We start from the raw sequence: 21,349 nt of genomic DNA, 5'->3' as shown, positions 1-21,349 counted from the left end.
CACTACTTCCATTGTACAGAAATCCTGTAAGCTGCTTCTCTTTCACTCAGACTACTGAAAACCCGCATAGTGCGTAAGACTACTCCCATGCTACAGAACTCCCGTAAAGTGTTTCCTACACTCAGGATGCAGAACTCCTGTAAACTGCCTCTCACTACTTATATTGTACAGAAATCCTGTAAGCTGCTTCTCTTTTACTCAGACTACTGAAAACCCGCATAGTGCGTAAGACTACTCCCATGCTACACAACTCCCGTAAAGTGTTTCCTACACTCAGGATGCAGAACTCCTATAAACTGCCTCTCACTACTTCCAATGTACAGAAATCCTGTAAGCTGCTTCTCTTTTACTCAGACTACTGAAAACCCGCATAGTGCGTAAGACTACTCCCATGCTACAGAACTCCCGTAAAGTGTTTCCTACACTCAGGATGCAGAACTCCTGTAAACTGCCTCTCACTACTTATATTGTACAGAAATCCTGTAAGCTGCTTCTCTTTTACACAGACTACTGAAAACCCGCATGGTGCGTAAGACTACTCCCATGCTACAGAACTCCCGTAAAGTGTTTCCTACACTCAGGATGCAGAACTCCTGTAAACTGCCTCTCACTACTTCCATTGTACAGAAATCCTGTAAGCTGCTTCTATTTCACTCAGACTACTGAAAACCCGCATAGTGCGTAAGACTACTCCCATGCTACAGAACTCCTGTAAAGTGTTTCCTACACTCAGGATGCAGAACTCCTGTAAACTGCCTCTCCGTACTTCCAATGTACAGAAACCCTGTAAGCTGTTTCTCTTTTACTCACACTACTGAAAACCCGCATTGTGCGTAAGACTACTCCCATGCTAGAGAACTCCCGTAAAGTGTTTCCTACACTCAGGATGCAGAACTCCTGTAAACTGCCTCTCCCTACTTCCAATGTACAGAAATCCTGTAAGCTGCTTCTCTTTTACTCAGACTACTGAAAACCCGCATAGTGCGTAAGACTACTCCCATGCTACAGAACTCCCGTAAAGTGTTTCCTACACTCAGGATGCAGAACTCCTGTAAACTGCCTCTCACTACTTCCAATGTACAGAAATCCTGTAAGCTACTTCTCTTTCACTCAGACTACTGAAAACCCGCATAGTGCGTAAGACTACTCCCATGCTACAGAACTCCCGTAAAGTGTTTCCTACACTCAGGATGCAGAACTCCTGTAAACTGCCTCTCACTACTTCCATTGTACAGAAATCCTGTAAGCTGCTTCTCTTTCACTCAGACTACTGAAAACCCGCATAGTGCGTAAGACTACTCCCATGCTACAGAACTCCCGTAAAGTGTTTCCTACACTCAGGATGCAGAACTCCTGTAAAGTGCCTCTCACTACTTCCAATGTACAGAAATCCTGTAAGCTGCTTCTCTTTTACTCACACTACTGAAAACCCGCATAGTGCGTAAGACTACTCCCATGCTACAGAACTCCCGTAAAGTGTTTCCTACACTCAGGATGCAGAACTCCTGTAAACTGCCTCTCACTACTACCATTGTACAGAAATCCTGTAAGCTGCTTCTCTTTCACTCAGACTGCTGAAAACCCGCATAGTGCGTAAGACTACTCCCATGCTACAGAACTCCAGTAAAGTGTTTCCTACACTCAGGATGCAGAACTCCTGTAAACTGCCTCTCCGTACTTCCAATGTAGAGAAACCCTGTAAGCTGTTGCTATTTTACTCACACTACTGAAAACCCGCATTGTGCGTAAGACTACTCCCATGCTACAGAACTCCCGTAAAGTGTTTCCTACACTCAGGATGCAGAACTCCTGTAAACTGCCTCTCACTACTTATATTGTACAGAAATCCTGTAAGCTGCTTCTCTTTTACTCAGACTACTGAAAACCCGCATAGTGCGTAAGACTACTCCCATGCTACAGAACTCCCGTAAAGTGTTTCCTACACTCAGGATGCAGAACTCCTGTAAACTGCCTCTCACTACTTCCAATGTACAGAAATCCTGTAAGCTGCTTCTCTTTTACTCAGACTACTGAAAACCCGCATAGTGCGTAAGACTACTCCCATGCTACACAACTCCCGTAAAGTGTTTCCTACACTCAGGATGCAGAACTCCTGTAAACTGCCTCTCACTACTTCCATTGTACAGAAATCCTGTAAGCTGCTTCTCTTTCACTCAGACTACTGAAAACCCGCATAGTGCGTAAGACTACTCCCATGCTACAGAACTCCCGTAAAGTGTTTCCTACACTCAGGATGCAGAACTCCTGTATACTGCCTCTCACTACTTATATTGTACAGAAATCCTGTAAGCTGCTTCTCTTTTACTCAGACTACTGAAAACCCGCATAGTGCGTAAGACTACTCCCATGCTACACAACTCCCGTAAAGTGTTTCCTACACTCAGGATGCAGAACTCCTGTAAACTGCCTCTCACTACTTCCAATGTACAGAAATCCTGTAAGCTGCTTCTCTTTTACTCAGACTACTGAAAACCCGCATAGTGCGTAAGACTACTCCCATGCTACAGAACTCCCGTAAAGTGTTTCCTACACTCAGGATGCATAACTCCTGTAAACTGCCTCTCACTACTTATATTGTACAGAAATCCTGTAAGCTGCTTCTCTTTTACTCACACTACTGAAAACCCGCATGGTGCGTAAGACTACTCCCATGCTACAGAACTCCCGTAAAGTGTTTCCTACACTCAGGATGCAGAACTCCTGTAAACTGCCTCTCACTACTTCCATTGTACAGAAATCCTGTAAGCTGCTTCTCTTTCACTCAGACTACTGAAAACCCGCATAGTGCGTAAGACTACTCCCTTGCTACAAAACTCCCGTAAAGTGTTTCCTACACTCAGGATGCAGAACTCCTGTAAACTGCCTCTCCGTACTTCCAATGTACAGAAACCCTGTAAGCTGCTTCTCTTTTACTCACACTACTGAAAAACCGCATACTGCGTAAGACTACTCCCATGCTACAGAACTCCCGTAAAGTGTTTCCTACACTCAGAATGCAGAACTCCTGTAAACTGCCTCTCACTACTTCCATTGTACAGAAATCCTGTAAGCTGCTTCTCTTTCACTCAGACTACTGAAAACCCGCATAGTGCGTAAGACTACTCCCATGCTACAGAACTCCCGTAAAGTGTTTCCTACACTCAGGATGCAGAACTCCTGTAAACTGCCTCTCACTACTTATATTGTACAGAAATCCTGTAAGCTGCTTCTCTTTTACTCAGACTACTGAAAACCCGCATAGTGCGTAAGACTACTCCCATGCTACACAACTCCCGTAAAGTGTTTCCTACACTCAGGATGCAGAACTCCTATAAACTGCCTCTCACTACTTCCAATGTACAGAAATCCTGTAAGCTGCTTCTCTTTTACTCAGACTACTGAAAACCCGCATAGTGCGTAAGACTACTCCCATGCTACAGAACTCCCGTAAAGTGTTTCCTACACTCAGGATGCAGAACTCCTATAAACTGCCTCTCAATACTTATATTGTACAGAAATCCTGTAAGCTGCTTCTCTTTTACACAGACTACTGAAAACCCGCATGGTGCGTAAGACTACTCCCATGCTACAGAACTCCCGTAAAGTGGTTCCTACACTCAGGATGCAGAACTCCTGTAAACTGCCTCTCACTACTTCCATTGTACAGAAATCCTGTAAGCTGCTTCTATTTCACTCAGACTACTGAAAACCCGCATAGTGCGTAAGACTACTCCCATGCTACAGAACTCCTGTAAAGTGTTTCCTACACTCAGGATGCAGAACTCCTGTAAACTGCCTCTCCGTACTTCCAATGTACAGAAACCCTGTAAGCTGTTTCTCTTTTACTCACACTACTGAAAACCCGCATTGTGCGTAAGACTACTCCCATGCTAGAGAACTCCTGTAAAGTGTTTCCTACACTCAGGATGCAGAACTCCTGTAAACTGCCTCTCCCTACTTCCAATGTACAGAAATCCTGTAAGCTGCTTCTCTTTTACTCAGACTACTGAAAACCCGCATAGTGCGTAAGACTACTCCCATGCTACAGAACTCCCGTAAAGTGTTTCCTACACTCAGGATGCAGAACTCCTGTAAACTGCCTCTCACTACTTCCAATGTACAGAAATCCTGTAAGCTACTTCTCTTTCACTCAGACTACTGAAAACCCGCATAGTGCGTAAGACTACTCCCATGCTACAGAACTCCCGTAAAGTGTTTCCTACACTCAGGATGCAGAACTCCTGTAAACTGCCTCTCACTACTTCCATTGTACAGAAATCCTGTAAGCTGCTTCTCTTTCACTCAGACTACTGAAAACCCGCATAGTGCGTAAGACTACTCCCATGCTACAGAACTCCCGTAAAGTGTTTCCTACACTCAGGATGCAGAACTCCTGTAAAGTGCCTCTCACTACTTCCAATGTACAGAAATCCTGTAAGCTGCTTCTCTTTTACTCACACTACTGAAAACCCGCATAGTGCGTAAGACTACTCCCATGCTACAGAACTCCCGTAAAGTGTTTCCTACACTCAGGATGCAGAACTCCTGTAAACTGCCTCTCACTACTACCATTGTACAGAAATCCTGTAAGCTGCTTCTCTTTCACTCAGACTGCTGAAAACCCGCATAGTGCGTAAGACTACTCCCATGCTACAGAACTCCAGTAAAGTGTTTCCTACACTCAGGATGCAGAACTCCTGTAAACTGCCTCTCCGTACTTCCAATGTAGAGAAACCCTGTAAGCTGTTTCTATTTTACTCACACTACTGAAAACCCGCATTGTGCGTAAGACTACTCCCATGCTACAGAACTCCCGTAAAGTGTTTCCTACACTCAGGATGCAGAACTCCTGTAAACTGCCTCTCACTACTTATATTGTACAGAAATCCTGTAAGCTGCTTCTCTTTTACTCAGACTACTGAAAACCCGCATAGTGCGTAAGACTACTCCCATGCTACAGAACTCCCGTAAAGTGTTTCCTACACTCAGGATGCAGAACTCCTGTAAACTGCCTCTCACTACTTCCAATGTACAGAAATCCTGTAAGCTGCTTCTCTTTTACTCAGACTACTGAAAACCCGCATAGTGCGTAAGACTACTCCCATGCTACAGAACTCCCGTAAAGTGTTTCCTACACTCAGGATGCAGAACTCCTGTAAACTGCCTCTCACTACTTATATTGTACAGAAATCCTGTAAGCTGCTTCTCTTTTACTCAGACTACTGAAAACCCGCATAGTGTGTAAGACTACTCCCATGCTACAGAACTCCCGTAAAGTGTTTCCTACACTCAGGAAGCAGAACTCCTGTAAACTGCTTCTCCGTACTTCCAATGTACAGAAACCCTGTAAGCTGCTTCTCTTTTACTCACACTACTGAAAACCCACATTGTGCGTAAGACTACTCCCATGCTACAGAACTCCCGTAAAGTGTTTCCTACACTCAGGATGCAGAACTCCTGTAAACTGCCTCTCACTACTTATATTGTACAGAAACCCTGTAAGCTGCTTCTCTTTTACTCACACTACTGAAAACCCGCATTGTGCGTAAGACTACTCCCATGCTACAGAACTCCCGTAAAGTGTTTCCTACACTCAGGATGCAGAACTCCTGTAAACTGCCTCTCACTACTTCCAATGTACAGAAATCCTGTAAGCTGCTTCTCTTTTACTCAGACTACTGAAAACCCGCATGGTGCGTAAGACTACTCCCATGCTACAGAACTCCCGTAAAGTGTTTCCTACACTCAGGATGCAGAACTCCTGTAAACTGCCTCTCACTACTTATATTGTACAGAAATCCTGTAAGCTGCTTCTCTTTCACTCAGACTACTGAAAACCCGCATGGTGCGTAAGACTACTCCCATGCTACAGAACTCCCGTAAAGTGTTTCCTACACTCAGGATGCAGAACTCCTGTAAACTGCCTCTCACTACTTATATTGTACAGAAACCCTGTAAGCTGCTTCTCTTTTACTCACACTACTGAAAACCCGCATGGTGCGTAAGACTACTCCCATGCTACAGAACTCCCGTAAAGTGTTTCCTACACTCAGGATGCAGAACTGCTGTAAACTGCCTCTCACTACTTCCAATGTACAGAAATCCTGTAAGCTGCTTCTCTTTTACTCAGACTACTGAAAACCCGCATAGTGCGTAAGACTACTCCCATGCTACAGAACTCCCGTAAAGTGTTTCCTACACTCAGGATGCATAACTCCTGTAAACTGCCTCTCCGTACTTCCAATGTACAGAAATCCTGTAAGCTGCTTCTCTTTTACTCACACTACTGAAAACCCGCATAGTGTGTAAGACTACTCCCATGCTACAGAACTCCCGTAAAGTGTTTCCTACACTCAGGATGCAGAACTCCTGTAAACTGCATCTCACTACTTCCAATGTACAGAAATCCTGTAAGCTGCTTCTCTTTTACTCACACTACTGAAAACCCGCATAGTGCGTAAGACTACTCCCATGCTACAGAACTCCCGTAAAGTGTTTCCTACACTCAGGATGCAGAACTCCTGTAAACTGCTTCTCCGTACTTCCAATATATAGAAACCCTGTAAGCTGCTTCTCTTTTACTCACACTACTGAAAACCCGCATTGTGCGTAAGACTACTCCCATGCTACAGAACTCCCGTAAAGTGTTTCCTACACTCAGGATCCAGAACTCTTGTAAACTGCTTCTCTGTACTTCCAATGTACAGAAACCCTCTAAGCTGCTTCTCTTTTACTCACACTACTGAAAACCCGCATTGTGCTTAAGACTACTCCCATGCTACAGAACTCCCGTAAAGTGTTTCCTACACTCAGGATGCAGAACTCCTGTAAACTGCATCTGACTACTTCCAATGTACAGAAATCCTGTAAGCTGCTTCTCTTTTACTCAGACTACTGAAAACCCGCATAGTGCGTAAGACTACTCCCATGCTACAGAACTCCCGTAAAGTGTTTCCTACACTCAGGATGCAGAACTCCTTTCAACTACCTCTCACTATTTCCAATGTACAGAAATCCTGTTAGCTGCTTCTCTTTTACTCACACTACTGAAAACCCGCATAGTGCGTAAGACTACTCCCATGCTACAGAACTCCCGTAAAGTTTTTCCTACACTCAGGATGCAGAACTCCTGTAAACTGCCTCTCCGTACTTCCAATGTACAGAAACCCTGTAAGCTGCTTCTCTTTTACTCAGACTACTGAAAACCCGCATAGTGCGTAAGACTACTCCCATGCTACAGAACTCCCGTAAAGTGTTTCCTACACTCAGGATGCAGAACTCTTGTAAACTGCCTCTCACTACTTCCAATGTACAGAAACCCTGTAAGCTGCTTCTCTTTTACTCACACTACTGAAAACACGCATAGTGCGTAAGACTACTCCCATGCTACAGAACTCCCGCAAAGTGTTTCCTACACTCAGGATGCAGAACTCCTGTAATCTGCCTCTCCGTACTTCCAATGTACAGAAACCCTGTAAGCTGCTTCTCTTTTACTCACACTACTGAAAACCCGCATTGTGCGTAAGACTACTCCCATGCTACAGAACTCCCGTAAAGTGTTTCCTACACTCAGGATGCAGAACTCCTGTAAACTGCCTCTCCGTACTTCCAATGTACAGAAATCCTGTAAGCTGCTTCTCTTTTACTCACACTACCGAAAACACGCATAGTGCGTAAGACTACTCCCATGCTACAGAACTCCCGCAAAGTGTTTCCTACACTCAGTATGCAGAATTCCTGTAATCTGCCTCTCCGTACTTCCAATGTACAGAAACCCTGTAAGCTGCTTCTCTTTTACTCACACTACTGAAAACCCGCATTGTGCGTAAGACTACTCCCATGCTACAGAACTCCCGTAAAGTGTTTCCTACACTCAGGATGCAGAACTCCTGTAAACTGCCTCTCACTACTTCCAATGTAGAGAAATCCTGTAAGCTGCTTCTCTTTTACTCACACTACTGAAAACCCGCATGGTGCGTAAGACTACTCCCATGCTACAGAACTCCCGTAAAGTGTTTCCTACACTCAGGATGCAGAACTCCTGTAAACTGCCTCTCACTACTTATATTGTACAGAAATCCTGTAAGCTGCTTCTCTTTTACTCAGACTACTGAAAATCCGCATGGTGCGTAAGACTACTCCCATGCTACAGAACTCCCGTAAAGTGTTTCCTACACTCAGGATGCAGAACTCCTGTAAACTGCTTCTCCGTACTTCCAATGTACAGAAAAAATGTAAGCTGCTTCTCTTTTACTCACACTACTGAAAACCCACATTGTGCGTAAGACTACTCCCATGCTACAGAACTCCCGTAAAGTGTTTCCTACACTCAGGATGCAGAACTCCTGTAAACTGCATCTCACTACTTCCAATGTACAGAAATCCTGTAAGCTGCTTCTCTTTTACTCAGACTACTGAAAACCCGCATAGTGCGTAAGACTACTCCCATGCTACAGAACTCCCGTAAAGTGTTTCCTACACTCAGGATGCAGAACTCCTGTAAACTGCCTCTCACTACTTCCAATGTACAGAAATCCTGTAAGCTGCTTCTCTTTTACTCAGACTACTGAAAACCCGCATGGTGCGAAAGACTACTCCCATGCTACAGAACTCCCGTAAAGTGTTTCCTACACTCAGGATGCAGAACTCCTGTACACTGCCTCTCACTACTTCCAATGTACAGAAATCCTGTAAGCTGCTTCTCTTTTGCTCACACTACTGAAAACCCGCATAGTGCGTAAGACTACTCCCATGCTACAGAACTCCCGTAAAGTGTTTCCTACACTCAGGATGCAGAACTGCTGTAAACTGCCTCTCACTACTTCCAATGTACAGAAATCCTGTAAGCTGCTTCTCTTTTACTCAGACTACTGAAAACCCGCATAGTGCGTAAGACTACTCCCATGCTACAGAACTCCCGTAAAGTGTTTCCTACACTCAGGATGCATAACTCCTGTAAACTGCCTCTCCGTACTTCCAATGTACAGAAATCCTGTAAGCTGCTTCTCTTTTACTCACACTACTGAAAACCCACATAGTGTGTAAGACTACTCCCATGCTACAGAACTCCCGTAAAGTGTTTCCTACACTCAGGATGCAGAACTGCTGTAAACTGCCTCTCACTACTTCCAATGTACAGAAATCCTGTAAGCTGCTTCTCTTTTACTCAGACTACTGTAAACCCGCATAGTGTGTAAGACTACTCCCATGCTACAGAACTCCCGTAAAGTGTTTCCTACACTCAGGATGCAGAACTCCTGTAAACTGCCTCTCCGTACTTCGAATGTACAGAAACCCTGTAAGCTGCTTCTCTTTTACTCACACTACTGAAAACCCGCATTGTGCGTATGACTACTCCCATGCTACAGAACTCCCGTAAAGTGTTTCCTACACTCAGGATGCAGAACTCCTGTAAACTGCCTCTCACTACTTCCATTGTACAGAAATCCTGTAAGCTGCTTCTCTTTTACTCAGACTACTGAAAACCCGCATGGTGCGTAAGACTACTCCCATGCTACAGAACTCCCGTAAAGTGTTTCCTACACTCAGGATGCAGAACTCCTGTAAACTGCCTCTCACTACTTCCAATGTACAGAAATCCTGTAAGCTGCTTCTCTTTTACTCAGACTACTGAAAACCCGCATAGTGCGTAAGACTACTCCCATGCTACAGTCTCCCGTAAAGTGTTTCCTACACTCAGGATGCAGAACTCCTGTAAACTGCCTCTCCGTACTTCCAATGTACAGAAATCCTGTAAGCTGCTTCTCTTTTACTCAGACTACTGAAAACCCGCATAGTGCGTAAGACTACTCCCATGCTACAGAACTCCCGTAAAGTGTTTCCTACACTCAGGATGCAGAACTCCTGTAAAGTGGTTCTCTGTACTTCCAATGTACAGAAACCCTCTAAGCTGCTTCTCTTTTACTCACACTACTGAAAACCCGCATGTTGCATAAGAGTACTCCCATGCTACAGAACTCCCGTAAAGTGTTTCCTACACTCAGGATGCAGAACTCCTGTAAACTGCATCTCAGTACTTCCAATGTACAGAAATCCTGTAAGCTGCTTCTCTTTTACTCAGACTACTGAAAACCCGCATAGTGCGTAAGACTACTCCCATGCTACAGAACTCCCGTAAAGTGTTTCCTACACTCAGGATGCAGAACTCCTTTCAACTACCTCTCACTATTTCCAATGTACAGAAATCCTGTAAGCTGCTTCTCTTTTACTCAGACTACTGAAAACTCGCATAGTGCGTAAGACTACTCCCATGCTACAGAACTCCCGTAAAGTGTTTCCTACACTCAGGATGCAGAACTCCTGTAAACTGCCTCTCCGTACTTCCAATGTACAGAAACCCTGTAAGCTGCTTCCTTTTACTCACACTACTGAAAACCCGCATTGTGCGTAAGACTACTCCCATGCTACAGAACTCCCGTAAAGTGTTTCCTACACTCAGGATGCAGAACTCCTGTAAACTGCATCTCACTACTTCCAATGTACAGAAATCCTGTAAGCTGCTTCTCTTTTACTCACACTACTGAAAACCCGCATAGTGCGTAAGACTACTCCCATGCTACAGAACTCCCGTAAAGTGTTTCCTACACTCAGGATGCAGAACTCCTGTAAACTGCCTCTCCCTACTTCCAATGTACAGAAATCCTGTAAGCTGCTTCTCTTTTACTCAGACTACTGAAAACCCGCATAGTGCGTAAGACTACTCCCATGCTACAGTCTCCCGTAAAGTGTTTCCTACACTCAGGATGCAGAACTCCTGTAAACTGCCTCTCCGTACTTCCAATGTACAGAAATCCTGTAAGCTGCTTCTCTTTTACTCAGACTACTGAAAACCCGCATAGTGCGTAAGACTACTCCCATGCTACAGAACTCCCGTAAAGTGTTTCCTACACTCAGGATGCAGAACTCCTGTAAACTGCTTCTCTGTACTTCCAATGTACAGAAACCCTCTAAGCTGCTTCTCTTTTACTCACACTACTGAAAACCCGCATGTTGCATAAGAGTACTCCCATGCTACAGAACTCCCGTAAAGTGTTTCCTACACTCAGGATGCAGAACTCCTGTAAACTGCATCTCAGTACTTCAATGTACAGAAATCCTGTAAGCTGCTTCTCTTTTACTCAGACTACTGAAAACCCGCATAGTGCGTAAGACTACTCCCATGCTACAGAACTCCCGTAAAGTGTTTCCTACACTCAGGATGCAGAACTCCTTTCAACTACCTCTCACTATTTCCAATGTACAGAAATCCTGTAAGCTGCTTCTCTTTTACTCAGACTACTGAAAACTCGCATAGTGCGTAAGACTACTCCCATGCTACAGAACTCCCGTAAAGTGTTTCCTACACTCAGGATGCAGAACTCCTGTAAACTGCCTCTCCGTACTTCCAATGCACAGAAACCCTGTAAGCTGCTTCCTTTTACTCACACTACTGAAAACCCGCATTGTGCGTAAGACTACTCCCATGCTACAGAACTCCCGTAAAGTGTTTCCTACACTCAGGATGCAGAACTCCTGTAAACTGCATCTCACTACTTCCAATGTACAGAAATCCTGTAAGCTGCTTCTCTTTTACTCACACTACTGAAAACCCGCATAGTGCGTAAGACTACTCCCATGCTACAGAACTCCCGTAAAGTGTTTCCTACACTCAGGATGCAGAACTCCTGTAAACTGCCTCTCCCTACTTCCAATGTACAGAAATCCTGTAAGCTGCTTCTCTTTTACTCAGACTACTGAAAATCCGCATAGTGCGTAAGACTACTCCCATGCTACAGAACTCCCGTAAAGTGTTTCCTACACTCAGGATGCAGAACTCCTGTAAACTGCTTCTCCGTACTTCCAATATATAGAAACCCTGTAAGCTGCTTCTCTTTTACTCACACTACTGAAAACCCGCATTGTGCGTAAGACTACTCCCATGCTACAGAACTCCCGTAAAGTGTTTCCTACACTCAGGATCCAGAACTCTTGTAAACTGCTTCTCTGTACTTCCAATGTACAGAAACCCTCTAAGCTGCTTCTCTTTTACTCACACTACTGAAAACCCGCATTGTGCGTAAGACTACTCCCATGCTACAGAACTCCCGTAAAGTGTTTCCTACACTCAGGATGCAGAACTCCTGTAAACTGCATCTGACTACTTCCAATGTACAGAAATCCTGTAAGCTGCTTCTCTTTTACTCAGACTACTGAAAACCCGCATAGTGCGTAAGACTACTCCCATGCTACAGAACTCCCGTAAAGTGTTTCCTACACTCAGGATGCAGAACTCCTTTCAACTACCTCTCACTATTTCCAATGTACAGAAATCCTGTTAGCTGCTTCTCTTTTACTCAGACTACTGAAAACCCGCATAGTGCGTAAGACTACTCCCATGCTACAGAACTCCCGTAAAGTGTTTCCTACACTCAGGATGCAGAACTCCTGTAAACTGCCTCTCCGTACTTCCAATGTACAGAAACCCTGTAAGCTGCTTCTCTTTTACTCACACTACTGAAAACCCGCATAGTGCGTAAGACTACTCCCATGCTACAGAACTCCCGTAAAGTGTTTCCTACACTCAGGATGCAGAACTCCTGTAAACTGCCTCTCACTACTTCCAATGTACAGAAACCCTGTAAGCTGCTTCTCTTTTACTCACACTACTGAAAACACGCATAGTGCGTAAGACTACTCCCATGCTACAGAACTCCCGCAAAGTGTTTCCTACACTCAGGATGCAGAACTCCTGTAATCTGCCTCTCCGTACTTCCAATGTACAGAAACCCTGTAAGCTGCTTCTCTTTTACTCACACTACTGAAAACCCGCATTGTGCATAAGACTACTCCCATGCTACAGAACTCCCGTAAAGTGTTTCCTACACTCAGAATGCAGAACTCCTGTAAACTGCCTCTCACTACTTCCAATGTACAGAAATCCTGTAATCTGCTTCTCTTTTACTCAGACTACTGAAAACCCGCATGGTGCGTAAGACTACTCCCATGCTACAGAACTCCCGTAAAGTGTTTCCTACACTCAGGATGCAGAACTCCTGTACACTGCCTCTCACTACTTCCAATGTACAGAAATCCTGTAAGCTGCTTCTCTTTTGCTCACACTACTGAAAACCCGCATAGTGCCTAAGACTACTCCCATGCTACAGAACTCCCGTAAAGTGTTTCCTACACTCAGGATGCAGAACTCCTGTAAACTGCCTCTCCGTACTTCCAATGTACAGAAACCCTGTAAGCTGCTTCCTTTTACTCACACTACTGAAAACCCGCATTGTGCGTAAGACTACTCCCATGCTACAGAACTCCCGTAAAGTGTTTCCTACACTCAGGATGCAGAACTCCTGTAAACTGCATCTCACTACTTCCAATGTACAGAAATCCTGTAAGCTGCTTCTCTTTTACTCAGACTACTGAAAACCCGCATTGTGCGTATGACTACTCCCATGCTACAGGACTCCCGTAAAGTGTTTCCTACACTCAGGATGCAGAACTCCTGTAAACTGCCTCTCACTACTTCCAATGTACAGAAATCCTGTAAGCTGCTTCTCTTTTACTCAGACTACTGAAAACCGCATAGTGCGTAAGACTATTCCCATGCTACAGAACTCCCGTAAAGTGTTTCCTACACTCAGGATGCAGAACTCCTGTAAACTGCCTCTCACTACTTCCAATGTACAGAAATCCTGTAAGCTGCTTCTCTTTTACTCACACTACTGAAAACCCGCATTGTGCGTATGACTACTCCCATGCTACAGAACTCCCGTAAAGTGTTTCCTACACTCAGGATGCAGAACTCCTGTAAACTGCCTCTCACTACTTATATTGTACAGAAACCCTGTAAGCTGCTTCTCTTTTACTCAGACTACTGAAAACCCGCATTGTGCGTAAGACTACTCCCATGCTACAGAACTCCCGTAAAGTGTTTCCTACACTCAGGATGCAGAACTCCTGTAAACTGCCTCTCACTATTTCCAATGTACAGAAATCCTGTAAGCTGCTTCTCTTTCACTCAGACTACTGAAAACCCGCATAGTGCGTATGACTACTCCCATGCTACAGAACTCCCGTAAAGTGTTTCCTACACTCAGGATGCAGAACTCCTGTAAACTGCCTCTCACTACTTCCAATGTACAGAAATCCTGTAAGCTGCTTCTCTTTTACTCAGACTACTGAAAACCCGCATAGTGCGTAAGACTACTCCCAGGCTACAGAACTCCCGTAAAGTGTTTCCTACACTCAGGATGCAGAACTCCTGTAAACTACCTCTCACTACTTCCAATGTACAGAAATCCTGTAAGCTGCTTCTCTTTTACTCACACTACTGAAAACCCGCATGTTGCATAAGAGTACTCGAATACTACAGAACTCCCGTAAAGTGTTTCCTACACTCAGGATGCAGAACTCCTGTAAACTGCCTCTCACTACTTATATTGTACAGAAATCCTGTAAGCTGCTTCTCTTTTACTCAGACTACTGAAAACCCGCATGGTGCGTAAGACTACTCCCATGCTACAGAACTCCCGTAAAGTGTTTCCTACACTCAGGATGCAGAACTCCTGTAAACTGCCTCTCACTACTTCCATTGTACAGAAATCCTGTAAGCTGCTTCTGTTTTACTCAGACTACTGAAAATCCGCACGGTGCTTAAGACTACTCCCATGCTACACAACTCCCGTAAAGTGTTTCCTACACTCAGGATGCAGAACTCCTGTAAACTGCCTCTCACTACTTCCAATGTACAGAAATCCTGTAAGCTGCTTCTCTTTTACTCAGACTACTGAAAACCCGCATAGTGCGTAAGACTACTCCCAGGCTACAGAACTCCCGTAAAGTGTTTCCTACACTCAGGATGCAGAACTCCTGTAAACAGCCTCTCACTACTTCCAATGTACAGAAATCCTGTAAGCTGCTTCTCTTTTACTCACACTACTGAAAACCCGCATTGTGCGTATGACTACTCCCATGCTACAGAACTCCCGTAAAGTGTTTCCTACACTCAGGATGCAGAACTCCTGTAAACTGCCTCTCACTACTTCCATTGTACAGAAATCCTGTAAGCTGCTTCTGTTTTACTCAGACTACTGAAAACCCGCATGGTGCGTAAGACTACTCCCATGCTACAGAACTCCCGTAAAGTGTTTCCTACACTCAGGATGCAGAACTCCTGTAAACTGCCTCTCCCTACTTCCAATGTACAGAAATCCTGTAAGCTGCTTCTCTTTTACTCAGACTACTGAAAACCCGCATAGTGTGTAAGACTACTCCCATGCTACAGAACTCCCGTAAAGTGTTTCCTACACTCAGGATGCAGAACTCCTGTAAACTGCCTCTCTGTACTTCGAATGTACAGAAACCCTGTAAGCTGCTTCTCTTTTACTCAGACTACTGAAAACCCGCATAGTGCGTAAGACTACTCCCATGCTACAGTCTCCCGTAAAGTGTTTCCTACACTCAGGATGCAGAACTCCTGTAAACTGCCTCTCCGTACTTCCAATGTACAGAAATCCTGTAAGCTGCTTCTCTTTTACTCAGACTACTGAGAACCCGCATAGTGCGTAAGACTACTCCCATGCTACAGAACTCCCGTAAAGTGTTTCCTACACTCAGGATGCAGAACTCCTGTAAAGTGGTTCTCTGTACTTCCAATGTACAGAAACCCTCTAAGCTGCTTCTCTTTTACTCACACTACTGAAAACCCGCTTTGTGCGTAAGACTACTCCCATGCTACAGAACTCCCGTAAAGTGTTTCCTACACTCAGGATGCAGAACTCCTGTAAACTGCATCTCAGTACTTCCAATGTACAGAAATCCTGTAAGCTGCTTCTCTTTTACTCAGACTACTGAAAACCCGCATAGTGCGTAAGACTACTCATATGCTACAGAACTCCCGTAAAGTGTTTCCTACACTCAGGATGCAGAACTCCTTTCAACTACCTCTCACTATTTCCAATGTACAGAAATCCTGTAAGCTGCTTCTCTTTTACTCAGACTACTGAAAACTCGCATAGTGCGTAAGACTACTCCCATGCTACAGAACTCCCGTAAAGTGTTTCCTACACTCAGGATGCAGAACTCCTGTAAACTGCCTCTCCGTACTTCCAATGTACAGAAACCCTGTAAGCTGCTTCCTTTTACTCACACTACTGAAAACCCGCATTGTGCGTAAGACTACTCCCATGCTACAGAACTCCCGTAAAGTGTTTCCTACACTCAGGATGCAGAACTCCTGTAAACTGCATCTCACTACTTCCAATGTACAGAAATCCTGTAAGCTGCTTCTCTTTTACTCAGACTACTGAAAACCCGCATTGTGCGTATGACTACTCCCATGCTACAGAACTCCCGTAAAGTGTTTCCTACACTCAGGATGCAGAACTCCTGTAAACTGCCTCTCACTACTTCCAATGTACAGAAATCCTGTAAGCTGCTTCTCTTTTACTCAGACTACTGAAAACCCGCATAGTGCGTAAGACTACTCCCATGCTACAGAACTCCCGTAAAGTGTTTCCTACACTCAGGATGCAGAACTCCTGTAAACTGCCTCTCACTACTTCCAATGTACAGAAATCCTGTAAGCTGCTTCTCTTTTACTCACACTACTGAAAACACGCATAGTGCGTAAGACTACTCCCATGCTACAGAACTCCCGCAAAGTGTTTCCTACAATCAGGATGCAGAACTCCTGTAATCTGCCTCTCCGTACTTCCAATGTACAGAAACCCTGTAAGCTGCTTCTCTTTTGCTCACACTACTGAAAACCCGCATAGTGCGTAAGACTACTCCCATGCTACAGAACTCCCGTAAAGTGTTTCCTACACTCAGGATGCAGAACTGCTGTAAACTGCCTCTCACTACTTCCAATGTACAGAAATCCTGTAAGCTGCTTCTCTTTTACTCAGACTACTGAAAACCCGCATAGTACGTAAGACTACTCCCATGCTACAGAACTCCCGTAAAGTGTTTCCTACACTCAGGATGCATAACTTCTGTAAACTGCCTCTCCGTACTTCCAATGTACAGAAATCCTGTAAGCTGCTTCTCTTTTACTCACACTACTGAAAACCCGCATAGTGTGTAAGACTACTCCCATGCTACAGAACTCCCGTAAAGTGTTTCCTACACTCAGGATGCAGAACTCCTGTAAACTGCCTCTCACTACTTCCAATGTACAGAAATCCTGTAAGCTGCTTCTATTTTACTCAGACTACTGAAAACCCGCATGGTGCGTAAGACTACTCCCATGCTACAGAACTCCCGTAAAGTGTTTCCTACACTCAGGATGCAGAACTCCTGTAAACTGCCTCTCACTACTTCCAATGTACAGAAATCCTGTAAGCTGCTTCTCTTTTACTCACACTACTGAAAACCCGCATTGTGCGTATGACTACTCCCATGCTACAGAACTCCCGTAAAGTGTTTCCTACACTCAGGATGCAGAACTCCTGTAAACTGCCTCTCACTACTTCCAATGTACAGAAATCCTGTAAGCTGCTTCTCTTTTACTCAGACTACTGAAAACCCGCATAGTGCGTAAGACTACTCCCATGCTACAGAACTCCCGTAAAGTGTTTCCTACACTCAGGGTGCAGAACTCCTGTAAACTGCCTCTCACTACTTCCATTGTACAGAAATCCTGTAAGCTGCTTCTCTTTTACTCACACTACTGCAAACCCGCATTGTGCGTATGACTACTCCTATGCTACAGAACTCCCGTAAAGTGTTTCCTACACTCAGGATGCAGAACTCCTGTAAACTGCCTCTCACTACTTATATTGTACAGAAACCCTATAAGCTGCTTCTCTTTTACTCACACTACTGAAAACCCGCATTGTGCGTAAGACTACTCCCATGCTACAGAACTCCCGTAAAGTGTTTCCTACACTCAGGATGCAGAACTCCTGTAAACTGCCTCTCACTACTTCCAATGTACAGAAATCCTGTAAGCTGCTTCTCTTTTACTCAGACTACTGAAAACCCGCATGTTGCATAAGAGTACTCCCATGCTACAGAACTCCCGTAAAGTGTTTCCTACACTCTGGATGCAGAACTCCTGTAAACTGCCTCTCACTACTTCCAATGTACAGAAATCCTGTAAGCTGCTTCTCTTTTACTCAGACTACTGAAAACCCGCATGGTGCGTAAGACTACTCCCATGCTACAGAACTCCCGTAAAGTGTTTCCTACACTCAGGATGCAGAACTCCTGTAAACTGCCTCTCACTACTTCCATTGTACAGAAATCCTGTAAGCTGCTTCTGTTTTACTCAGACTACTGAAAACCCGCATGTTGCATAAGAGTACTCCCATGCTACAGAACTCCCGTAAAGTGTTTCCTACACTCTGGATGCAGAACTCCTGTAAACTGCCTCTCACTACTTATATTGTACAGAAATCCTTTAAGCTGCTTCTCTTTTACTCAGACTACTGAAAACCCGCATGGTGCGTAAGACTACTCCCATGCTACAGAACTCCCGTAAAGTGTTTCCTACACTCAGGATGCAGAACTCCTGTAAACTGCCTCTCACTACTTCCAATGTACAGAAATCCTGTAAGCTGCTTCTCTTTTACTCAGACTACTGAAAACCCGCATAGTGCGTAAGACTACTCCCATGCTACAGAACTCCCGTAAAGTGTTTCCTACACTCAGGATGCAGAACTCCTGTAAACTGCCTCTCACTACTTCCAATGTACAGAAATCCTGTAAGCTGCTTCTCTTTTACTCACACTACTGAAAACCCGCATTGTGCGTATGACAACTCCCATGCTACAGAACTCCCGTAAAGTGTTTCCTACACTCAGGATGCAGAACTCCTGTAAACTGCGTCTCACTACTTCCATTGTACAGAAATCCTGTAAGCTGCTTCTGTTTTACTCAGACTACTGAAAACCCGCATGGTGCGTAAGACTACTCCCATGCTACAGAACTCCCGTAAAGTGTTTCCTACACTCAGGATGCAGAACTCCTGTAAACTGCCTCTCACTACTTCCAATGTACAGAAATTCTGTAAGCTGCTTCTCTTTTACTCAGACTACTGAAAACCCGCATAGTGTGTAAGACTACTCCCATGCTACAGAACTCCCGTAAAGTGTTTCCTACACTCAGGATGCAGAACTCCTGTAAACTGCCTCTCACTACTTCCAATGTACAGAAATCCTGTAAGCTGCTTCTCTTTTACTCACACTACTGAAAATCCGCATAGTGCGTAAGACTACTCCCATGCTACAGAACTCCCGTAAAGTGTTTCCTACACTCAGGATGCAGAACTCCTGTAAACTGCCTCTCACTACTTCCAATGTACAGAAATCCTGTAAGCTGCTTCTGTTTTACTCAGACTACTGAAAACCCGCATGGTGCGTAAGACTACTCCCATGCTACAGAACTCCCGTAAAGTGTTTCCTACACTCAGGATGCAGAACTCCTGTAAACTGCCTCTCACTACTTATATTGTACAGAAATTTTGTAAGCTGCTTCTCTTTTACTCAGACTACTGAAAACCCGCATAGTGCGTAAGACTACTCCCATGCTGCAGAACTCCCGCAAAGTGTTTCCTACACTCAGGATGCAGAACTCCTGTAATCTGCCTCTCCGTACTTCCAATGTACAGAAACCCTGTAAGCTGCTTCTCTTTTACTCACACTACTGAAAACCCGCATTGTGCGTAAGACTGCTCCAATGCTACAGAACTCCCGTAAAGTGTTTCCTACACTCAGGATGCAGAACTCCTGTAAACTGCCTCTCACTACTTCCAATGTACAGAAATCCTGTAAGCTGCTTCTGTTTTACTCAGACTACTGAAAACCCGCATGGTGCGTAAGACTACTCCCATGCTACAGAATTCCGTAAAGTGTTTCCTACACTCAGGATGCAGAACTCCTGTAAACTGCCTCTCACTACTTATATTGTACAGAAATATTGTAAGCTGCTTCTCTTTTACTCAGACTACTGAAAACCCGCATAGTGCGTAAGACTACTCCCATGCTGCAGAACTCCCGCAAAGTGTTTCCTACACTCAGGATGCAGAACTCCTGTAATCTGCCTCTCCGTACTTCCAATGTACAGAAACCCTGTAAGCTGCTTCTCTTTTACTCACACTACTGAAAACCCGCATTGTGCGTAAGACTGCTCCCATGCTACAGAACTCCCGTAAAGTGTTTCCTACACTCAGGATGCAGAACTCCTGTAAACTGCCTCTCACTACTTCCAATGTACAGAAATCCTGTAAGCTGCTTCTCTTTTACTCAGACTACTGAAAACCCGCATAGTGTGTAAGACTACTCCCATGCTACAGAACTCCCGTAAAGTGTTTCCTACATTCAGGATGCAGAACTCCTGTAAACTGCCTCTCACTACTTCCAATGTACAGAAATCCTGTAAGCTGCTTCTCTTTTACTCACACTACTGAAAACCCGCATTGTGCGTAAGACTACTCCCATGCTACAGAACTCCCGTAAAGTGTTTCCTACACTCAGGATGCAGAACTCCTGTAAACTGCCTCTCACTACTTCCATTGTACAGAAATCCTGTAAGCTGCAGCTCTTTCACTCAGAATACTGAAAACCCGCATAGTGCGTAAGACTACTCCCATGCTACAGAAATCCCGTAAAGAGTTTCCTACACTCAGGATGCAGAACTCCTGTAAACTGCCTCTCACTACTTCCAATGTACAGAAATCCTGTAAGCTGCTTCTCTTTTACTCAGACTACTGAAAACCCGCATGGTGCGTAAGACTACTCCCATGCTACAGAACTCCCGTAAAGTGTTTCCTACACTCAGGATGCAGAACTCCTGTAAACTGCCTCTCACTACTTCCATTGTACAGAAATCCTGTAAGCTGCTTCTGTTTTACTCACACTACTGAAAACCCGCATGGTGCGTAAGACTACTCCCATGCTACAGAACTCCCGCAAAGTGTTTCCTACACTCAGGATGCAGATCTCCTGTAAACTAGCTCTCACTACTTACAATGTAAAGAAATCCTGTAAGCTGCTTCTCTTTTACTCAGACTACTGAAAACCCGCATAATGCGTAAGACTACTCCCATGCTACAGAACTCCCGTAAAGTGTTTCCTACACTCAGGATGCAGAACTCCTGTAAACTGCCTCTCCCTACTTCCAATGTACAGAAATCCTGTAAGCTGCTTCTCTTTTACTCAGACTACTGAAAACACGCATAGTGCGTAAGACTACTCCCATGCTACAGAACTCCCGTAAAGTGTTTCCTACACTCAGGATGCAGAACTCCTGTAAACTGCTTCTCCGTACTTCCAATGTACAGAAACCATGTAAGCTGCTTCTCTTTTACTCACACTACTGAAAACCCACATTGTGCGTAAGA

This window comes from Oryctolagus cuniculus, chromosome 19, assembly GCF_964237555.1.
Source record: "Oryctolagus cuniculus chromosome 19, mOryCun1.1, whole genome shotgun sequence".
NCBI classification, from domain to species: domain Eukaryota; kingdom Metazoa; phylum Chordata; class Mammalia; order Lagomorpha; family Leporidae; genus Oryctolagus; species Oryctolagus cuniculus.
Note: the sequence above shows the minus strand (reverse complement) of the source record.